This window comes from Ranitomeya variabilis, chromosome 6, assembly GCF_051348905.1.
Source record: "Ranitomeya variabilis isolate aRanVar5 chromosome 6, aRanVar5.hap1, whole genome shotgun sequence".
NCBI classification, from domain to species: Eukaryota; Metazoa; Chordata; class Amphibia; order Anura; family Dendrobatidae; genus Ranitomeya; species Ranitomeya variabilis.
In genome coordinates, this window is record NC_135237.1 from 93,573,852 (window position 1) to 93,594,047 (window position 20,196).

The window sequence follows — 20,196 nt, forward strand, 5'->3', positions numbered from 1 at the left end:
CACACCGCGATCAAACATGATCGCGATGTGCAGGGAAGCATCGCGCAGGGAGGGGGCTCCCTGCGGGCTTCCCTGAGCCCCCCGCAGCAACGCGATGTGATCGCGTTGCTGCGAGGGTCTCACCTCCCTCCCTGCCTGCTCCAGACCCGGATCCAAGATGGCCGCGGATCCGGGTCCTGCAGGGAGGGAGGTGGCTTCACAGAAGCCTGCTCAGAGCAGGCACTGTGAAGCAGCCTGCACTTCTCGCAGATCGATGATCTGTCAGAGTGCTATGCAAACTGACAGATCACCGATCTGTGATGTCCCCCCCTGGGGCAAAGTAAAAAAAAAAATTTCCAAATGTGTAAAAAAAAATATTCCAAAATAATGAAAAAAAAAAAAATATTATTCCCATAAATACATTTCTTTATCTAAATAAAAAAAAAAACAATAAAAGTACACATATTTAGTATCGCCGCGTCCGTAACGACCCGACCTATAAAACTGGCCCACTAGTTAACCCCTTCAGTAAACACCGTAAGAAAAAAAAAAAAAAAAACGAGGCAAAAAACAACGCTTTATTATCATACCGCTGAACAAAAAGTGGAATAACACGCGATCAAAAAGACAGATATAAATAACCATGGTACCGCTGAAAGCGTCATCTTGTCCCGCAAATAACGAGCCGCCATACAGCATGATCAGCAAAAAAATAAAAAAGTTATAGTCCTGAGAATAAAGCGATGCAAAAATAATTATTTTTTCCATAAAATAGTTTTTATCGTAAAAAAGCGCCAAAACATAAAAAAATGATATAAATGAGGTATCGCTGTAATCGTACTGACCCGAAGAATAAAACTGCTTTATCAATTTTACCAAACGCGGAACGGTATAAACGCCTCCCCCCAAAAGAAATTCATGAATAGCTGGTTTTTGGTCATTCTGCCTCACAAAAATCGGAATAAAAAGCGATCAAAAAATGTGACGTGCCCAAAAATGTTACCAATAAAAACGTCAACTCGTCCCACAAAAAACAAGACCTCACATGACTCTGTGGACCAAAATATGGAAAATTTATAGCTCTCAAAATGTGGTAACGCAAAAAATATTTTTTGCAATAAAAAGCGTCTTCAGTGTGTGATGGCTGCCAATCATAAAAATCCGCTAAAAAACCCGCTATAAAAGTAAATCAAACCCCCCTTCATCACCCCCTTAGTTAGGGAAAAATAAAAAAAATGTATTTATTTCCATTTTCCCATTAGGTTTAGGGCTAGGGTTGGGGCTAGGGTTAAGGCTACAGTTAGGGTTGCGGCTAAAGTTAGGGTTAGGGTTTAGATTACATTTACGGTTGGGAATAGGGTTGGGATTAGGGTTAGGGGTGTGTCAGGGTTAGAGGTGTGGTTAGGGTTACTGTTGGGATTAGGGTTAGGGGTGTGTTTGGATTAGGGTTTCAGTTATAATTGGGGGGTTTCCACTGTTTCGGCACATCAGGGGCTCTCCAAACGCGACATGTCGTCCGATCTCAATTCCAGCCAATTCTGCGTTGAAAAAGTAAAACAGTGCTCCTTCCCTTCCGAGCTCTCCCGTGTGCCCAAACAGGGGTTTACCCCAACATATGGGGTATCAGCGTACTCAGGACAAATAGGACAACAACTTTTGGGGTCCAATTTCTCCTGTTACCCCTGGGAAAATACAAAACTGGGGGCTAAAAAATAATTTTTGTGGGAAAAAAAAGGATTTTTTATTTTCACGGCTCTGCGTTATAAACTGTAGTGAAACACTTGGGGGTTCAAAGTTCTTACAACACATCTAGATAAGTTCCTTGGGGGGTCTAGTTTCCAAAATGGGGTCACTTGTGTGGGGCTTCTACTGTTTAGGTACATTAGGGGCTCTGCAAACGCAATGTGACGCCTGCAGACCGTTCCATCTAAGTCTGCATTCCAAATGGCGCTCCTTCCTTTCCGAGCCCTCCCATGCGCCCAAACAGTGGTTCTCCCCACATATGGTATATCATCGCACTCAGGACAACTTGGACAACAAATTTTGGGGTCCAATTTCTCCTGCTACCCTCGGGAAAATACAAAACTGGGGGCTAAAAAAATAATTTTTGTGGGAAAAAATTTTTGTTTTATTTTTACGGCTCTGCATTATTAACTTCTGTGAAGCCCTTGGTGGGTCAAAGCGCTCAAAACACATCTAGATAAGTTCCTTAGGGGGTCTACTTTCCAAAATGGTGTCACTTGTGGGGGGTTTCAATGTTTAGGCACATCAGTGGCTCTCCAAACGCAACATGGCGTCCCATCTCAATTCCTGTCAATTTTGCATTGAAAAGTCAAACGGTGCTACTTCCCTTCCGAGCTCTCCCATGCGCCCAAACAGTGGTTTACCCCCACATATGGGGTATCGGCGTACTCAGGACAAATTGTACAACAACTTTTGGGGTCCAATTTCTTCTCTTACCCTTGGGAAAATAAAAAATTGGGGGTGAAAAAATAATTTTTGTGAAAAAATATGATTTTTTATTTTTACGGTTCTGCATTATAAACTTCTGTGAAGCACTTGGTGGGTCAAAGTGCTCACCACACCTCTAGATAAGTTCCTTAGGGGGTCTACTTTCCAAAATGGTGTCACTTGTGGGGGTTTCAATGTTTAGGCACATCAGGGGCTCCCCAAACGCAACATGGCGTCCCATCTCAATTCCAGTCAATTTTGCATTGAAAAGTCAAATGGCGCTCCTTCGCTTCCAAGCTCTGTCATGCGCCCAAACAGTGGTTTACCCCCACATATGGGGTATCGGCGTACTCAGGACAAATTGTACAACAACCTTTGTGGTCCATTTTCTCCTGTTACCCTTGGTAAAATAAAACAAATTGGAGCTGAAGTAAATTTTTTGTGAAAAAAAGTTAAATGTTCATTTTAATTTAAACATTCCAAAAATTCCTGTGAAGCACCAGAAGGGTTGTTAAACTTCTTGAATATGGTTTTGAGCACCTTGAGGGGTGCAGTTTTTAGAATGGTGTCACACTTGGGTATTTTCTATCATATAGACCCCTCAAAATGACTTCAAATGAGATGTGGTCCCTAAAAAAAAAAATGGTGTTGTAAAAATGAGAAATTGTTGGTCAACTTTTAACCCTTATAACTCCCTAACAAAAAAAAATTTTGGTTCCAAAATTGTGCTGATGTAAAGTAGACATGTGGGAAATGTTACGTATTAAGTATTTTGTGTGACATATCTCTGTGATTTAAGGGCATAAAAATTCAAAGTTGGAAAATTGCAAAATTTTCAAAATTTTCGCCAAATTTCCATTTTTTTCGCAAATAAACGCAGGTAATATCAAAGAAATTTTACCACTATCATGAAGTACAATATGTCACGAGAAAACAATGTCAGAATCGCCAAGATCCGTTGAAGCGTTCCAGAGTTATAACCTCATAAAGGGACAGTGGTCAGAATTGTAAAAATTGGCCCGGTCATTAACGTGCAAACCACCCTTGGTGGTGAAGGGGTTAATGTAAGCAGAAAGCCTCAGAACCAAAATGATGGAGAATGAAGATCTTGATGCAATAAGTGACTATTTTTATTTTTGACCCTGCAAGAAAAGGTCAAATGTCTTGACAGACTGTCTTTATCATGAACATTTGGTATAGTAAAGGAGCTGGGCATTGGGTAGATGTGGCTGTGTATCGCTGGTGCACAGCAGCTGAAAGTCCAAAATTCAGTGTTGCTTCCCTCTTAATGATATTTGGCACATCATAGGCTTCTTTCACACTAGCGTCGGGCTCGGCCCGTCGCAGTGCGTCGGGCCGAGGTTACCGATGCTAGCGTTGTATACGCCGCACAACGGGGGCAGCGGATGCATTTTTCCAGCGCATCCGCCGCCCCATTGTGAGGTGCGGGGAGGTGGGGGCGGAGTTCCGGCCGCGCATGCGCGGTCGGAAAAAGCGGACACGTCGCACAAAGTTACATGTAGTGTTTTTTTTTGTGCCGACTGTCTGCCAAAGCACGACGCATCCTTCGCACGACGGTTGCGACGTGTCATTGCGTCGCTAATGTTAGTCAATGGGGAAAAAACGCATCCTGCAGACAACTTTGCAGGATGCGTTTTTTCGCCAAAAAACGACGCATTGCGACGTTTCAAAAAACGCTAGTGTGAAAGTAGCCTTACTCGAGCGAACTCTTCATGGAAAGTAGCGTGGCAATTGTGAGTGTTGGTAAATTGGTGCTTGTGTGATTAGTAACAATTCTGAGCCATACTATCCGATGTTTCCATTCTTGCTCTCACTCAGGAGGGGAACTTTTTTTTTTTTTGTCCATTCAGGGCCGTTTGGATATTTTATACCGTCCTTTTGGGGTCCTTACAAATCACGTGCTAACTTTGTCCATAAAATACGTTGACGATGGCAATGGTGTCGGGACATAATCTTACATTGCACCCGCCTCATCGCATGTGCTCACGCAGCAAGAAGAAATTAAAGGGCTGGTGGCCATCAACAAAATATAGCTGCTGGCCTAAGTACTGTGGTGCCCAGGAATCGGGCCAGATAAAAGGCCATCGAGGGCTGTAAACTTTTTGTGGGCTTGAGGTTTCCTACCCATGCTGTAGCTGATAAGCTGTGCAGTGTGTATCATTGGTAATGTGTGTTATAATGGCGGCTCCAGGATGGTGCACACTTCCTAAACTGTATACAACTGTATTCCCATGACTTGTGAGCATTAGACAGCTCTGTTGCAATAACTCTGCACATGTAATATTGTGCTACCTGCTATGGTGACTAGAGGCCCCTATACACATCGGATGCTTTTTGGCCATCAGTCTGACAGCCATCAGTGCACAATTCCCCATACACAGGAACTCTCAACTCGCCTGATCGTGGTGGATCCCCAGGGACCATGAAAGGATCTGTTGCTAACACTTAGGGAGTTTTGAGGACATGCTGTTGGCCCACACTGGGGTTAATCAGCTGTTTGTGTGACCATGAAATTTAGCAGTGTTATCTGCTCAGAAAGGTAAGTACTTATCCATATGCTGCAGATGTGCTCTATATTGGAAATAAATGTAGAAGTCTTTCCATTATGTCTGCCCTGTGGTTGGGATCTAGTCTGGGTTTTCTTCAAATGCTCATGTAATGTATTGCACAAATCTGTGTGTATAAGGCCCTATAATTAGGAAATATAACATGCCTGCTCTGTGTTTAGCATTTCAGGCTTTACATATACTAAAGCAAACCTATACCTTTAGAGTTTAGACGCTATTGTGTCCTTTCTGTATGCATGGTGTGAATGAACTTTGATTTTCATTTGATTGGATCAATTTGATTTGAAGCAGTGATTCAGTTTTAGTAGCTTCCATCAGAAGCCACTAGGTGGCGCACTTACTACGCTGAAGGTTTGTAAGAGCCATTATTGAAAGTATGCCATTATGAGTATGCAAGTGGTCTCTTCTGAGGAAGACTAGAACTCCTAGTGCCACCTATTGGAAGTAGCAATCTAAACATCAATATCGATCCTTTCACGAGTCTTGCTACATGACTTGAGATAAAAGCCAAACCATCTTAATTGGCACACTGATTCGAGGTACTACCCCTTGTCAGTGCAAAGTGTGAGATTTTGTTTGGCTGGGTCAGAGGCGTCTGACCGGGATCCAAGAGGTAAGGTTTCTTCTTGGGATCTGCGTGCTCCCTACAGCTTGGATGACTATTGCTTCATCACAATGTTAATAAACTGTCTAAAAAGTTTTTGGCTTTCTGTGACTTATTCCACATAAGACTTTTGACCTATTCAGACTGCGTGTTTTGATGTAACTTAGATTTAATTTAAACCCATTTTTTTAAGTGAATCCAGCTAGAGTAAGTCCTTCATGTTACTCAAACTACAGTGAATATTTGGAAACTTCTATGCATTGAATACCCTGTAAATGTTTAAGCTATAACCAGATCTGTAAACTTATTTGGAAGTTCTCAACTGTACACCCTTCACAGCTAATCCCTGAATCTGCTTTGTTTTTGTTTGTGTTTTTTTTAACTTCCTGTGACTTTATGTGAGGGATGTAATCAGGAGGATGGAGCTGCAGTCAATTCCCTGCACCTTTTACCACTGCACCCCGTCCCCCCAGGAAGCAGAACACTTGACACCGCTTCTTTCACTGCCATACCATGATGTTCAGAATCAGCCGTGGCGATTGAGTCCAATAGAAGCGGTCCTCGCCTCCATCACTGAACTAGACTAATAGAAGCAGCTTCCACCCATCTCACAATGACAATGTGTTTAGTTGCGGTCACACGGTGTGGAGTGGCACTGTTGTCACTCGCCCTGATTTTATTCCTGCACCTGATACTGCCTTTCACAGAAATGAGACATTAACAGATGTAGGGAATTTTTAGAGACAAATGGCTATTTATAGGGGAAATCTCATACACCGGACAACCACTTTACACATGCGCTGTACAAGTATGGAGCAGGTTCAGGAGGTGATCCCGCTCTATACTCTGCCTTAGGCCGGAGACACACTGGTGCGAGATACGGCCGAGTCTTGCTGGTTAAAAGCAAGCTGTGGCACCGGCACTCCGGAGCGGGGCATGCGGCTCCATGTATTGCTATGCAGCTGCACGCTCCGCTCCGGAGTGCCGGTGCCACAGCTTGCTTTTAACCAGCGAGACTCGGCCGTATCTCGCACCAGTGTGTCTCCAGCCTTATGATGGCTGGGCATGCCTCTTGGCCATCGCAGTTGGACCAGAGCTCTGTCCTCTACTGTTAACCTGTTAAATGCTGCTGGGGACTTAAGGTGTGCCGGTATGGGAGTGTGTCGGTATGGGAGTGTGGCATTTAATGCGACCATTGCGGCACCTGTGATGTGATCGCGGGTCGACGATGGATTTCTACTGTAGGGGGTCTATTGAAGATCTCCGTGCCTGTGATTACCGAGGTCATTTAAAACCCAAACTGTGGCTGGGCTTCAAAGGAGACACTGATATTCACTATATGCAGCGATGCTGTGGTATTCCTGTATATAGCACGTGTCCAGACGAGCTCAGCTTTAAAGGGAGCCTGTCAGCAGGATTGTGCTCAGTAACCTACAAATTTATAAACACGGTCTTCAATTATCATATAAGAATATATCCTCACATTACATAGAAACAACACCTCCCCAAAAAGAATGTAATTTAGAGAAAGAGTGTCCATTAAAAAAAAATCGCCCCTTTTTGAAGAAGCATTTGGCGAAACAGCGTCGTCAGGGTGGTGGCACTTACATCTTCATTTCTTTGGCTCTCAGGCACTCTGAGTATTCACAAGCATTACATTGTTCACTTTTGTTCTATCTTATGAGGGAAAAATCTCTGGCTTTATGCAATGTCAGGCATAGGAAAGCCCTATTGTTTTGCACGTGCATTTGATATGGTAATGATGGGCGGTACCCTGACAGTCATAAAAGAGGACTTTTGAGTGATATATTTCATCAAACCTTATGAGTCAATGTCCACTTGGAGTGATTATATATATATTATCATTTTTTGATTATTATGTTACTATAGTTAGTGATGTATTTCATCAAATCTATTAGCTAATGTATAGTTGAATTGATTATATATAATATATATTTCTTTGGTATGTACCACTATGTTAGTTCTGCTCGAATTTTTAATCTGTTTTAATAATTTGAATAAATATTGATTATTTTAGTTTTTTGAATGGACCCTCTTTTTCTCTAAATTACATTCTTTTTGGGGAGGTGTTGTTTCTCAGTAACCTACAAACAACCACAAGACTGATTTAATGAACCAAGGTATCATATTACTCATTATAACGTCGCCGACCTGACGATATAGGTTACTGTGCACAAACCTGCTGACAGGTTCCCTTTAAGTCCCCTAAGTGACTAACAAATACAGTGGAAAAAGTTCAAATAATCCCTTTTCTCAGAGTTCAGAAAAGTCTGATTTATCAAAACAAAAAAATTAACCCAATTGTTTAAACACAGTAAACAAAAAATTAAGAATGACATTGTTTTTCTTGTAGCAATACCACAAAAATGTTGTAACAAGTGATCAAATCATCATATTGATACCAAAAATATCAATAAAAACGTCCCCTCGCCTTGACAAAAATGAGCTCCATCAACTTAAAAAAATTAATATTACGGGTGTCGTTAAATGGTGATACAACCCCCCCCCCCCCCCCCAGTTTTTTGTTCTTTTTACAAACTACTGATTTTTTTTTTTTTCACCATTAAAAGAATGAAGAAACTGGAAGTTTGGTATCTCTGTAATCGTACCAATGAGCACAATCATATTGAGGTAATTTTTACGATAATGTACACCCACTAAGCACAATTCCCCCCAAAAAGTCAGTTTTTTTGTTTGTTTTTTTTTTCAGTTTCTCCCCACTTGAGTTTTTTTTTTCGCTGTCTTTCAGTACACTGGTAAAATGAACTGTATTACTGTATTTAAAAGTACAATTCATCCTGCAAAAAAAAAAAAACAAACCCTCGTGTCTGTGGACAGAAAAAATAAAGCTATGGCTCTGGGCAAAGGAGGGAAAAACTAAAATTGGTCTTGATCATGAAGGGAGGGGATAAAGCGGCTGTGCGAGGGTTGGATACAGTGATTCCTGGCTGCAGAAGTCTGATGGGTTTTCACAATTTATGTAAATCTTGGTCATTATGCAAAAATGACCGTTCTAGGTTCCCCCCCCCCCCCCCCCCCCCTTCCATCCCTCACCATCTTCATCTTCTGATATTTGTTTTGCCATCAGTCTGAGAATCTTTCTGTTTTACAAGGAGTGACCGAAAACTCCATAGATTATACCCAGTCCTGCACTTGTCTGAGTGGAGGGAACGTTTAGACTATGTGCACACGTTGCGGATTTTGCTGCAGATCTGCTGCTGCGGGTCCGCAGCAGCTTTCCATGCGTTTACAGTACAATGGAAACCGCAATCCGCAGTGCCCATGCTGCGGAAAAATCCACGCGGAAATGCTAATAATAATTTATTTAATAATAATAATAATAATAATTTTATTTATATAGCGCCAACATATTCCGCAGCGCTTTAAATGCTGCAGGTTACATTCCGCAGCATGTCAATTCTTTGTGCGGTTTACACCTGCTCCACAATAGGAATCCGCAGAAAAACCGCGATAAATCCACCTGCAGATTTCTAAAATCCGCTGCGGAAAAATCCACAGAGCTCCATTCTACGTGTGGACATAGCCTAAGGTATGTTCACATGTTGCGGTTTTTGCTTCGGATCCGCAGCAGTTTTCCATGCGGTGTACAGTACAATGTTAACCTATGGAAAACAAAAACCACTGTGCACATGCTGCGGAAAAAAACGTGCGGAAACGCTGCGGTTTATTTTCCGCAGCATGTCAATTCTTTGTGCGGAATCCGCAGCGGTTTGCCACCTGCTCCATATTAAAAAACCGCAGGTGTCTAAAACCGCAGTGGAAACCGCACAAAAAAACGCGATAAATCCACAGTACTTTTTGCACTGCGTATTTAATCAAATCCGCTGCGGAAAACTGCAGCGTAATCCGCAACGTGTGCACATAGCCTTAGTCTGAACATCTATGGTCTCTTGGAAAACCAGCTTTGCTACAGACACATTAAAAAATATTAAAAAAAAAGTAAAGACAGTAAATAGGTCAACGGTGATGGATCAGAAAGCCGACAACAGCATACAACTCGCGATAATAGTATCGTGGTGGCAATAAGAAATACTGCTAAATAGGACCATTATTATTATTTATTATTATTAATTTTTATAGCGCCATTTATTCCATGGCGCTTTACATGTGAAATACGGGGCAAATATAGACAAATACATTAAACATGAGCAAAAACAAGGCACACGGGTACATAAGGAGGGAGGACCCTGCCCGTGAGGGCTCACAGTCTGCAGGGGATGGGTGATGATACACTAGGAGAGGGTAGAGCTGGTTGTGCGGTGGTTCAGTAGGTTCAGGATCACTGCAGGCTTGTCGGAAGAGGTGAGTCTTCAGGTTCTTTTTGAAAGTTTCTATGGTAGTCGAGAGTCTGATGTGCTGGGGTAGAGAGTTCCAGAGTATGGGGGAAGCACGGGAGAAGTCTTAGATGCGGTTGTGGGAAGAAGAGATGAGAGGGGAGTAGAGAAGGAGGTCTTGAGAGGATCGGAGGTTGCGTGTTGGTAGGTACCGGGAGATCATGTCACAGATGTATGGAGGAGATAGGTTGTGGATGGCTTTGTAGGTCATTGTGAGGGTTTTGAACTGGAGTCTCTGGGCGATAGGAAGCCAGTGAAGGGCTTGGCATAGGGGAGAGGCTGGGGAATAGCAGGGAGACAGGTAGATTAGTCGAGCAGCAGAGTGTAGGATGGATTGGAGTGGTGCCAGAGTGCTAGAGGGGAGTCCAGAGAGTAGGAGGTTGCAGTAGTCGAGGCGGGAGATGATAAGGGCATGCACTAGTGTTTTTGCGGTGTCGCGGTCAAGGAATGCGCGGATCCGGGAAATGTTTTTGAGTTTGAGGCGGCAGGAGGAGGCAAGGGCTTGGATATGTGGCTTGAAAGAGAGGGCAGAGTCGAGGATCACCCCGAGGCACCGGGCGTGTGGTACTGGGGAAAGTGACCAGCCATTGACATTGATGGATAGGTCTGGTGGAGGGGTAGAGTGAGATGGGGGAAAGATGATGAATTCTGTTTTGTCCATGTTCAGTTGTAGAAAGCGAGCAGAAAAGAAGGCTGAAATAGCAGACAGACAGTGCGGGATTTTGGTAAGTAAGGAGGTGAGGTCAGGTCCGGATAGGTAGATCTGTGTGTCATCAGCATAGAGATGGTACTGCATACCGTGGGATTCTATAAGCTGTCCCAGACCTAAGGTGTAGATGGAGAAGAGTAGGGGTCCTAGAACAGAGCCTTGAGGAACACCGACTGACAAGGGGCGAGGTGAGGAGGTGGTGTGGTGGAGGGAGACACTGAATGTTCGGTCTGTCAAATATGACGAGATCCAGGAAAGGGCCAAGTCTGTGATGCCAAGAGATAAGAGGATTTGTAGCAGAAGGCAGTGGTCCACAGTGTCAAAGGCAGAAGACAGGTCCAGGAGAAGGAGGACAGAGTAGTGTCGCTTGTTCCTGGCAGTTAGTAGGTCATTGGTGACTTTAGTTAGGGCAGTTTCAGTTGAGTGATGGGAACGGAAGCCAGATTGTAATCGATCAAAGAGGGAGCAGGAGGAGAGGTGAGAGGACAGTTCAAGATGGATGTGTTGCTCCAGCAATTTGGAGGCATAAGGAAGAAGAGATATCGGGCGATAGCTAGACACAGAGGATGGGTCGAGGGAGGGCTTTTTGAGGATGGGTGTGATCTTGGCATGTTTGAAGGATGAGGGGAAGACACCTGTTGTGAGTGAGAGGTTGAAGAGGTGCGTTAGGGTTGGGATGAAGAGCGTGGAAAGGTTAGGGATGAGGTGGGATGGGAGCGGGTCGAGCGTGCAGGTGGTGAGGTGTGATCTTGACAGGAGGGTGGAGAGCTGATCTTCTGTCATGGTGGAGAAGCTGGTTTTGGAGGAGCAGGGGTGAGCAGCTAAGAGGGGCAGTGGGCCAATGCTTTCTCTGATCGTATCGATCTTCTGTTTAAAGAAAGAGGCAAAGTAGAATGTATCTGTAAAAAGTGCAATTATGGCTGCTTTCACACTAGCGTTGTACGACGCACGTCGCAATGCGTCGTTTTGGAGAAAAAACACATCCTGCAAAATTGCCTGCAGGATGCGTTTTTTTCTCCATACTCTTGCATTTACCGACGCATTGCCACACGTATCCGTCATGCGATGGATGCGTTGTGTTGTGGCGCACCGTCGGCACAAAAAAGTTACATGTAACGTGTTTTTGTGCGTCGTGTCCGCCATTTCCGACCGCGCATGCGCAGCCGCAACTCCGCCCCCTCCTCCCCGGACATCACAATGGGGCAGCAGATGCGTTGTAAAACTGCATCCGCTGCCCACGTTGTGGTTTTTTTTGCACAGTATGCGTCGGCACGTCGCATTGCGACGTGTGTCGTACGACGCTAGTGTGAAAGTAGCCTATGCCTCCAAAAAAACATGATAAAGGGCTTGTCCGATTCAAATTGAGAACTGCAGTCACCCTGTGGACAGATTAACGATCACCCTCAGCGGGCACACTGCACTGCGGGGCTTCACTGGTTTCTGACCTGGGAATGGAGGGTATGTATGAGTTACACATACTCCCGGGCAGTGGGCATGGCCTCAGTCCATACAATTGTATTGAGCGAGGCTGCGTCTTCTAGTCGGCTGTGACCACTGACCGGCCGCGTCACTAGGCTGGGAGCGGCAGCACTCCATACAAGTGTATGAAAGCAAGGCCACGGCCACATGTCAGTATTTTACATCAGTATTTGTAGCCAAAACCAGGAGTGGAACAAATAGAGGAAAAGTATAATAGAAACATATGCTCCACTTCTGCATTTATCACCCACTCCTGGTTTTGGCTTACACATCCTGAGGTAAAATACTGACCCAATACTGAATATGTGAATGTGGCCCAACACATACACACCACCCGGTCCTGGGTCAGAAACTGACGAATTTCCAGACTGTGTGGTCTGGGGGGATTCATAAGTCTTCAGTCACACAGAGTGAATATAGCCGTTTGAACCGGGCAACCCTTATAACATAAATCTTAATAATTAGACCTAATTAAAACAAGAAGCAAAATACTACCATTTCTCGCCCATGTGAGACTATGTCCCTGTATGAAATGTCTGCAGCCCTGACTCACATTTTGTGTGGGCTTCCTCAGGGGACAGGCCGCAGAGAATTATCTGGGTAGAAAGGCAAAATGAGCAATTGTAAGTACAGAATGCTGTACAATATGATGAGTGCAATACATCAAGAGGATACAAATGATGATATGAGGAGGAGCGCTTATTTACTGGCAGGGTCACACATTGCTCTTATTAGGCTGCGTACCCACAATCCGGAATATCAGCGTTATGGGCACAGCTCGCCTGCGCTGCGTTGCACAGTGGATGGGGTTTATAGAAATGTCCGCTGGGCCTCTATTTGACGGTGTGTGTGTGTTACAAGCCGCAGCATGGCCATTATCTGTAGCCGAGGACTGCGGACCTTGGCCAATCACACGTCATTACATATGGTGGATTCGCGTGTACGGACAAACAAGTGTGGTAATGAGAGCGCAGCGGAAATACTCTGCGTCCAAAACTATGCTATTCCTGAGCGTGGAAACTAAACTTTGCGGCACGTTTTCACTTCTTTTTTTTTTTACACCAAACACTGCTTAAAAACAAAAAAATCGTGAAATTAAATCCACAAAAACAGTGGAGGCCAAGTCCACGAGCATTTTATCCACCTACACAAAGCACTAGGGAGCAAAGTGTGGCAGGAGTTTAAGGGTTACAAAGGAACAGAAACGATAATGTGAACACAGTTACAGGGCAGGATGGAAAAACGTCAGGAGCTGCTACTATGCATGGAAAAGAAAGCCGCCGCCATCATGATCGCACCGCACCCCCGCATCAGTTGCCAGTGGTATAACCCAACAGACACCCGGCGGTCATTTCCGGAATGTGCGAATGCCGGTAAGGGGGCGTGGCGTAGTGTGAGAGCTGTGCTCATCACGTGACAGTGTCAGTGCCGGCTTTGGCTGCAGTGTGACAGGCTGGTAAGTACGTGGGGTGGTTTTTTTCTCGGGGGGACGGTGCGTGCGTGGTGTGACACCAGCCATGAGCAGAGGGAGCCCCTGCACTGTAGACTGAGGCTTCTGCTGTGGATTTATAAAGCCCACAGTGTTCTGCAAGAAGCCACCACTACGTAGCCACGGTAGCCAAAATCAGAAAAGGCACTGAAAAGCTTCCATGAGCCAATTATTGCCGTCTGTGGCTCCATTTCTCAGCCTGGTGGTCATTAGCCCCCTACAAGCTGATCACATACACGTGTAGTAGAGGGGTCTCAGCAGGGGGGCACAATTGCCCTCAAAAAGATTCAACCCCCATTGATAATTAGCAACATTTCTAATATTCGTGCTGTTTGCAATTAACATGGCGTCCATCTGTGCCGCACACAGGAGTGAGGTGCTGCCCATCATACGGGAAGGTGAGTGCGGGGCAGGCCGGTGCCCCCTGTCCCTCCGCCACAGCGCACCCTGTCCCTCCGCCACGGCGCACCACAGCTCCCTCATTTGCATAGGATAAAAAAAAGCAAACACATTTTCTGAATAATCCCCCTAAGTAATGACTGCTCCAGGGATGGGGTGTTAGGGACCGAGTCCCCTATATGACTAAGCTTTGGCTGGGACCCCCTCGCTCCATGGGCAGCCTGTGTAGGATTGATGCCGATAATGTACAAGGCCCCATGGTAATGGTTTGTATTGATCCTTTATTCCACTCGTCGCTGTAGTCTGGTGGTCTCACACCCACCGCAGAGTGATGGACGCCAGCGTGATCAGAAATAAGTCTTATTCTCCACCTCTCCTGTGCTGCTGTCTCCATCACTGCTGGGGATGTGATGCCACCAAACTGCGGCGATGAGTGATGGCGCTCAGGACTAGTCCGAGTACAAGCGTGCCAGCATAAAAAAAAAAATTAGACCGACAACAACAAAAATAACGTAATAAAGTGGTCAGTAAAAACGTTAACCGGAAGCTGATAAGGAGTTCAAATGCTTTATAGGGTAAATCGCATGGACGGGTTCTGTTAAAATTGCTCTTATTTGTTTGGTTTATTGCAGAAAGTCTGTTGTTTTTTCCAGTAAAGTGAGCTTACACTACAGGCTAAATAACCTGTGATTGCAGCTGTACGGAGCTCACAGTGTGATCAGTGACAATTGTACCAAAAAAAGAGCTCCACCTAGTGGTGACTTCAGGCACCCAATGTTTTGCCAGGCTTGTGGCAGGACGTCACAGGAGTGCCAAGATGGCAGTGGTTGCGGGCCTTTATCAGACCCCCACCTACAGAGGCAACCCATTAGCACCCCACAATTGCGTCACGGAGGGGCTGATGATTGAGCATAATGGACTCTTAGGCAGGATTGTACAGCATAAAGAGCAATGATTGACAGCCACATTCTCCCCTCCCCCCACAAACAAAAAAATATATTTAATCTTTTGAAAGGATAAGAGAACTTGCTGACTGCAGGGAGTCCGACCACTGGGACATTCAGTGATCGAGGGGCTCAGCTATCGTGTCTACAGTGGAGCAGAGGTGCGCATGCTCAGCCTCCACTCCAGTCATTGTCACTGGGACTGCCGGAAGTATGAGCACAGCGCTCGTCTTTCTCCAGCAGCCCCATACACAATGAATGGTGCGGAGGCTGAGTATGTGAAAGACTGTGCTGTTTATCCCAGATCTTGGCATCACTGGAGGTCTAAAAAACCTTTCAAGTGCCCATAAATTTGGTTTACTTGTCATACAAGTAGCTTGTGACCAAACACCTCTCTCTTGAAGCCCTCAGTATTACCTCGTAGTCGGGAGACCAACAAACTCACAACTGGTCCTTCCAATATGCTTAGGCTATGTTCACACGCTGCGGTTTTTGCTGCGGATCCGCAGCGGATTTGCAGCTGCGGATCCGCAGACGTTTTCCATGCAGGGTACAGTACAATGTTACCCTATGGAAAACCAAATCTGCTGTTCCCACTTTGCTTTTTTCTGCTGGAAAATCCGCGCTGATTTTCTGTGGAAAAAAAGAAGTAGCATGTCACTTCTTTCTGCGGATTCCGCAACTGTTTTCCACCTGCACCAATAGGAAAGTGCAGTTGGAAAACCGCAGTGGAATCCGCAGGAGAAACCGCACAAAAAACCGCAGGGAAATCCACCGCGGTTTTGCACTGCGAGATTTCCAAATCAGGACCTGAAAAATCCGCAGCAAAAAAAGGATGGTGTGAGCAAGCCCTTAGGCCTTGTTCACACGATCCTTTTTTCTCTGCGGATTTTTCAGGTCCTGATTTGTCAAAACCGCAGTGCAAAACCTGCGGTGGTTTTCACTGCGGTTTTCAGTCCTTTTTCTTCTGCGGATTCCACTGCGGGTTTCCAGCTGCATTTTCCTATTGGTGCAGGTGGAAACCCGCTGCGGAATCCGCAGAAAGAATTGACATGGTACTTCTTTTTTTCCGCAGAAAATCAGCGCGGATTTTCCAGCGGAAAAAAAGATTGTGGGAACAGCGTTTTTTTTTTTCCATAGGGCAATATTGTACTGTACCCTGCATGGAAAAAGGATGCGGATCCGCAGCTGCAAATCCGCTGCGGATCCGCAGCAAAAACCGCAGCGTGTGAACATAGCCTAACACAATAAACAGGGGTGGTCTACCAATCAGACAAGCCCTCTGTCATTTTGACCAGGAGGCCAATTTGGAAAACCAGCGATTGTGAAAAACATCTTGAGCTGCGTCCAGTTTCAGTTTTCATTTCACAACATTTAACATGTATGTGGTAGGCATTAACCCAACCTTGTCTGAAGAGGACACGTCATTTTTTCTTAATAGTGGATGAAAATATTAATGTGTATTCCCAATACTAGTATGGCCCAAACCATGATCTTCAGTGTCCACCTGGTTCTGCAAACACAAGCTCACGTTATACTGGCTGCTGCGAGAGAACAGGATTTCCAGCAGGCTTATGATCAATGCTGTATTCTTGGATTGCTATTTATACAGTTCTCTTGGTAATTCTGAGAATCCCTGACACCACTTCTGCTTTATACTGGGAAGAGGACTGACAGCTCTGCACATCCTCTCATGTACACATCCATTAGCACCTAGTTAATGAGTTAGCCTGGCATTATGGCTGCTGATGTCCGTTTGTTTGCTCACATTAACAGCTGCTTGGTGACTTTCCAATATGAACTGATTTGCTGACAATGTATGAAAGAAAGGGTTCCTGCAATACATGGTTTACGGCCCTAAAAGGAATGTCCCACGAAAAAATATATTTACATCACATCCATGGGATATGCAATAAAAGGGCAGAGTTGGCAGCACAGATAAGTAATGCCTGCCTGGCGTGGCCCTGCCTGGCATCTTAACTCTCATATAAAAGATAATGGTTAATAAATTACATTTCCCACATGTCTACTTTACATCTAAAGAAAATTTTGTTAGGAAGTTAGAAGGTTTCAAAGTTCACCAGCAAATAATTTCTCATTTTGCAACAAAATTTACAACCATTTTTTCTTTTTTTTTTTAAAAGAGATCTACTTTCTAGTATATACCTAAAAGGGACACCATTCTAAAAACTGCACCCCTCAAAGTGCTCAAAAACTTCAGGTTCTTCACAGGAATTAAAGGAATGTGGAAAGAAAAAAAATTAACATTCCTCTCCCCCCCCCCCCCCTTTTTTTTTGTTTTTTTTTGTTTTCTTTTCTCAGGAATGTTATATTAGCCCCACATCTTTTATTTTCGAAAGGGTAACAGGACAAAATGGACCTCCAAAATTAGTTGTGCAATTTCTCCTAAGTACATTGATACCTCATATACGAGGGAAAACTGGCTGCTCGGTAAGGAAGGAGCGCAGTTTGACTTTTTGAATGCAAAATTGTCTGGAATCAAAAATGGGCGCCATGTTGTGTTTGGAGTGTCTAAACAGTAGAAACCCCCCACAAGTGACCCCATTTTGGAAACTAGACCCCTCAAGGAATTTAAAACATGAAAAAAAATATAGAAAGGCAACTGTCACTGTTTTCTGTGGTGAATAGAAGTCCTTTATTTCAATTCATACGGACATCCATAGCGGCATGTGAGGGGGGAGATGTAAGGACGACGGCCGATTAGTGCACAGATGGTGCTTCTACGGGTCCAATTGCCTGGAATCAAGAATGGGCACCATGTTGTGTTTGGAGAGTCCCTGATGTGCCTAAACAGTAGAAAACCCATACAAGTGACTCCATTTTGGATACTAGCCCCCTCAAGGAAGTAATCTAGTTGTGTTGTGCCCTCAGGTGTTTGACAGAATTTTGTAATGTTGAACCATGAAAATAAGATGATTTTTCCCACAATAAAAACATTGGACTGTGAAATTAAAAATGTTTTTTTTTTTTCCCCCGAAAAATGTTTTAGTCCCAGATGTTTCATTTACGCAAAGGTAACAGGAGAAAATGGACTCCAAAATTTGCTGCGCAATGTCTCTGGAGTATGGCAGTGCCCTGTCTGTGGTCAAAAATGACTTTTTAGGCACTGTGCAAAGCTCAGAAGGGAAGGAGTTCGATATCAGAGTGCAGATTTGCGTGGAATGTTTTGCGATTGCCATGTCACATTGGCAGAGGCGCTGAGGTGTCAGGACAGCAGTACCCCTATAAGTGATTATGAAATCATCTAGCGGTGCAGTGAGCATATTGACACACGTGTTTCACAAAATGTTATACCATTGAGCATTGACCGGTTACATGTTTTACCACTATAATGTTGTTTTAGCTTCAGATTTTACATTTTCACACGGAGAAATGGGTAAAAATTACCTCATAATTTAACACAATTTCTCATGAACGAGGCAATACGGACTACTTCTCCGGACCGCCAATCTATGACCGGATTGTGTTTCTTCAGCCAGGGAAGGCCTAAGACAATGGGAATAGGCATAGCCTCCAAGACGTAGCACAACAGGAACTCTTTATGAAGCTAGCGTCCTACCGATTAGACCAGAGGTGAGCAATTAATTTTCCCGAGGGGCCACATGAGACCGTGACTGTTGTAGAGGGCCGAACCAATAGGCTGAAATTTATTAGGCTCAATATTAATATAAACATATTAATTGTAATTATTATGTTAATAGTAATTATATCAATATTGAGCAGAATTAAATAGGCTGACATCCCCCTATATACCGTTTGAACCTGAATACAGTCCCTTTAATATATCGTATGAGGCCCACACGGCCTCCCCGTGTCCAGCATGTATGAGGCCCACACGGCCTCCCCGTGTCCAGCATGTATGAGGCCCACACGGCCTCCCCGTGTCCAGCATGTATGAGGCCCACACGGCCTCCCCGTGTCCAGCATGTATGAGGCCCACACGGCCTCCCCGTGTCCAGCATGTATGAGGCCCACACGGCCTCCCCGTGTCCAGCATGTATGAGGCCCACACGGCCTCCCCGTGTCCAGCATGTATGAGGCCCACACGGCCTCCCCGTGTCCAGCATGTATGAGGCCCACACGGCCTCCCCGTGTCCAGCATGTATGAGGCCCACACGGCCTCCCCGTGTCCAGCATGTATGAGGCCCACACGGCCTCCCCGTGTCCAGCATGTATGAGGCCCACACGGCCTCCCCGTGTCCAGCATGTATGAGGCCCACACGGCCTCCCCGTGTCCAGCATATGAACTTCCCTAATGCCCTGTGCGAGTCCTTGCCTCTGCCACTGTCACGTGCCTAGTCCCTGACTATCACCTCAATGAACCCTGGCTAGTGCACTGGTCAGCAATTACTCTAGCCTCGCCACTGCAGATCATAACACACAAGGGAAGAGAGAAACAGTGGACAGACAAAAAGGAAACCACTCCGCTTAGAATCTGCTGCCAAGCTCCATAGTAGCAGAGTAAGGCTATGTGCACACGTTGCGGATTAGGCTTAGGAATTTCTGGTGCAGATTCTGCCTCTCCTGGCAGAAAACGCACCTGTGTTTTTTTTGTGCGGTTCCGCAGCGTTTTTTTGCTGCGGTTTTCTTGCGGATTTGCTGCGGTTTTTACCCCTGCGGTTTTCTATAATGGAGTGGGTACAAAAACGCTGCAGATTCACAAAAAAGAAGTGACATGCTACTTCTTTTAAACCGCAGCGTTTCCGCAGTGGATTTTCCGCAAAGTTTGCACAGCATTTTTTTTTCTCATTGATTTACATTGTACTGTAAATCAATTGCGGATCTGCAGCGTTTCTGCACCTCAAAAAACGCTGCAGATCCGAAGCAAATCGGCAACGTGTGCACATACCCTAAACGGCACCAGGTTAGCAGAACTCCCACAGCAGCAACATCCACCGTCACAGGCAAGCGCCACACACCTAGCTGGTCTGCATAGAACAAAAATTCTAACACCTCCAAACTTCACTATTATGGTGTTTTCAAGGTAATATGCAGTGCTTTTTGGACAGTATGAAGAATATGCAGATATGCTTTCATGTCAATCATTTGTATCCTTTGTGGCATGAGATTATAAAACCCTTCAGTGTGCAGCTGTAACAGACCCTCTTTATTGTGCAGCTAACTCAGCAGGGGGTCAAGCGCCAAAGGGCTGAGAGT

At 44.9% G+C, this 20,196-nt stretch overlaps 1 protein-coding gene across 2 annotated transcripts in view; it reads left to right on the plus strand.

Annotated features, from left to right (window-relative positions):
• The first annotated feature begins 13,406 nt into the window (after positions 1–13,406).
• SNX10 (sorting nexin 10) overlaps positions 13,407–20,196 on the plus strand; it is a 62,377-nt gene continuing 55,587 nt past the window's right edge. Inside the window, exon 1 of one of the 2 annotated variants that reach the window (XM_077268801.1) lies at positions 13,407–13,559. The gene's annotated coding sequence lies outside the window, so the exon portion shown is untranslated. Of the gene's footprint in view, positions 13,643–20,196 lie in introns of both variants that reach the window. The other variant, XM_077268800.1, reaches the window with a different exon arrangement.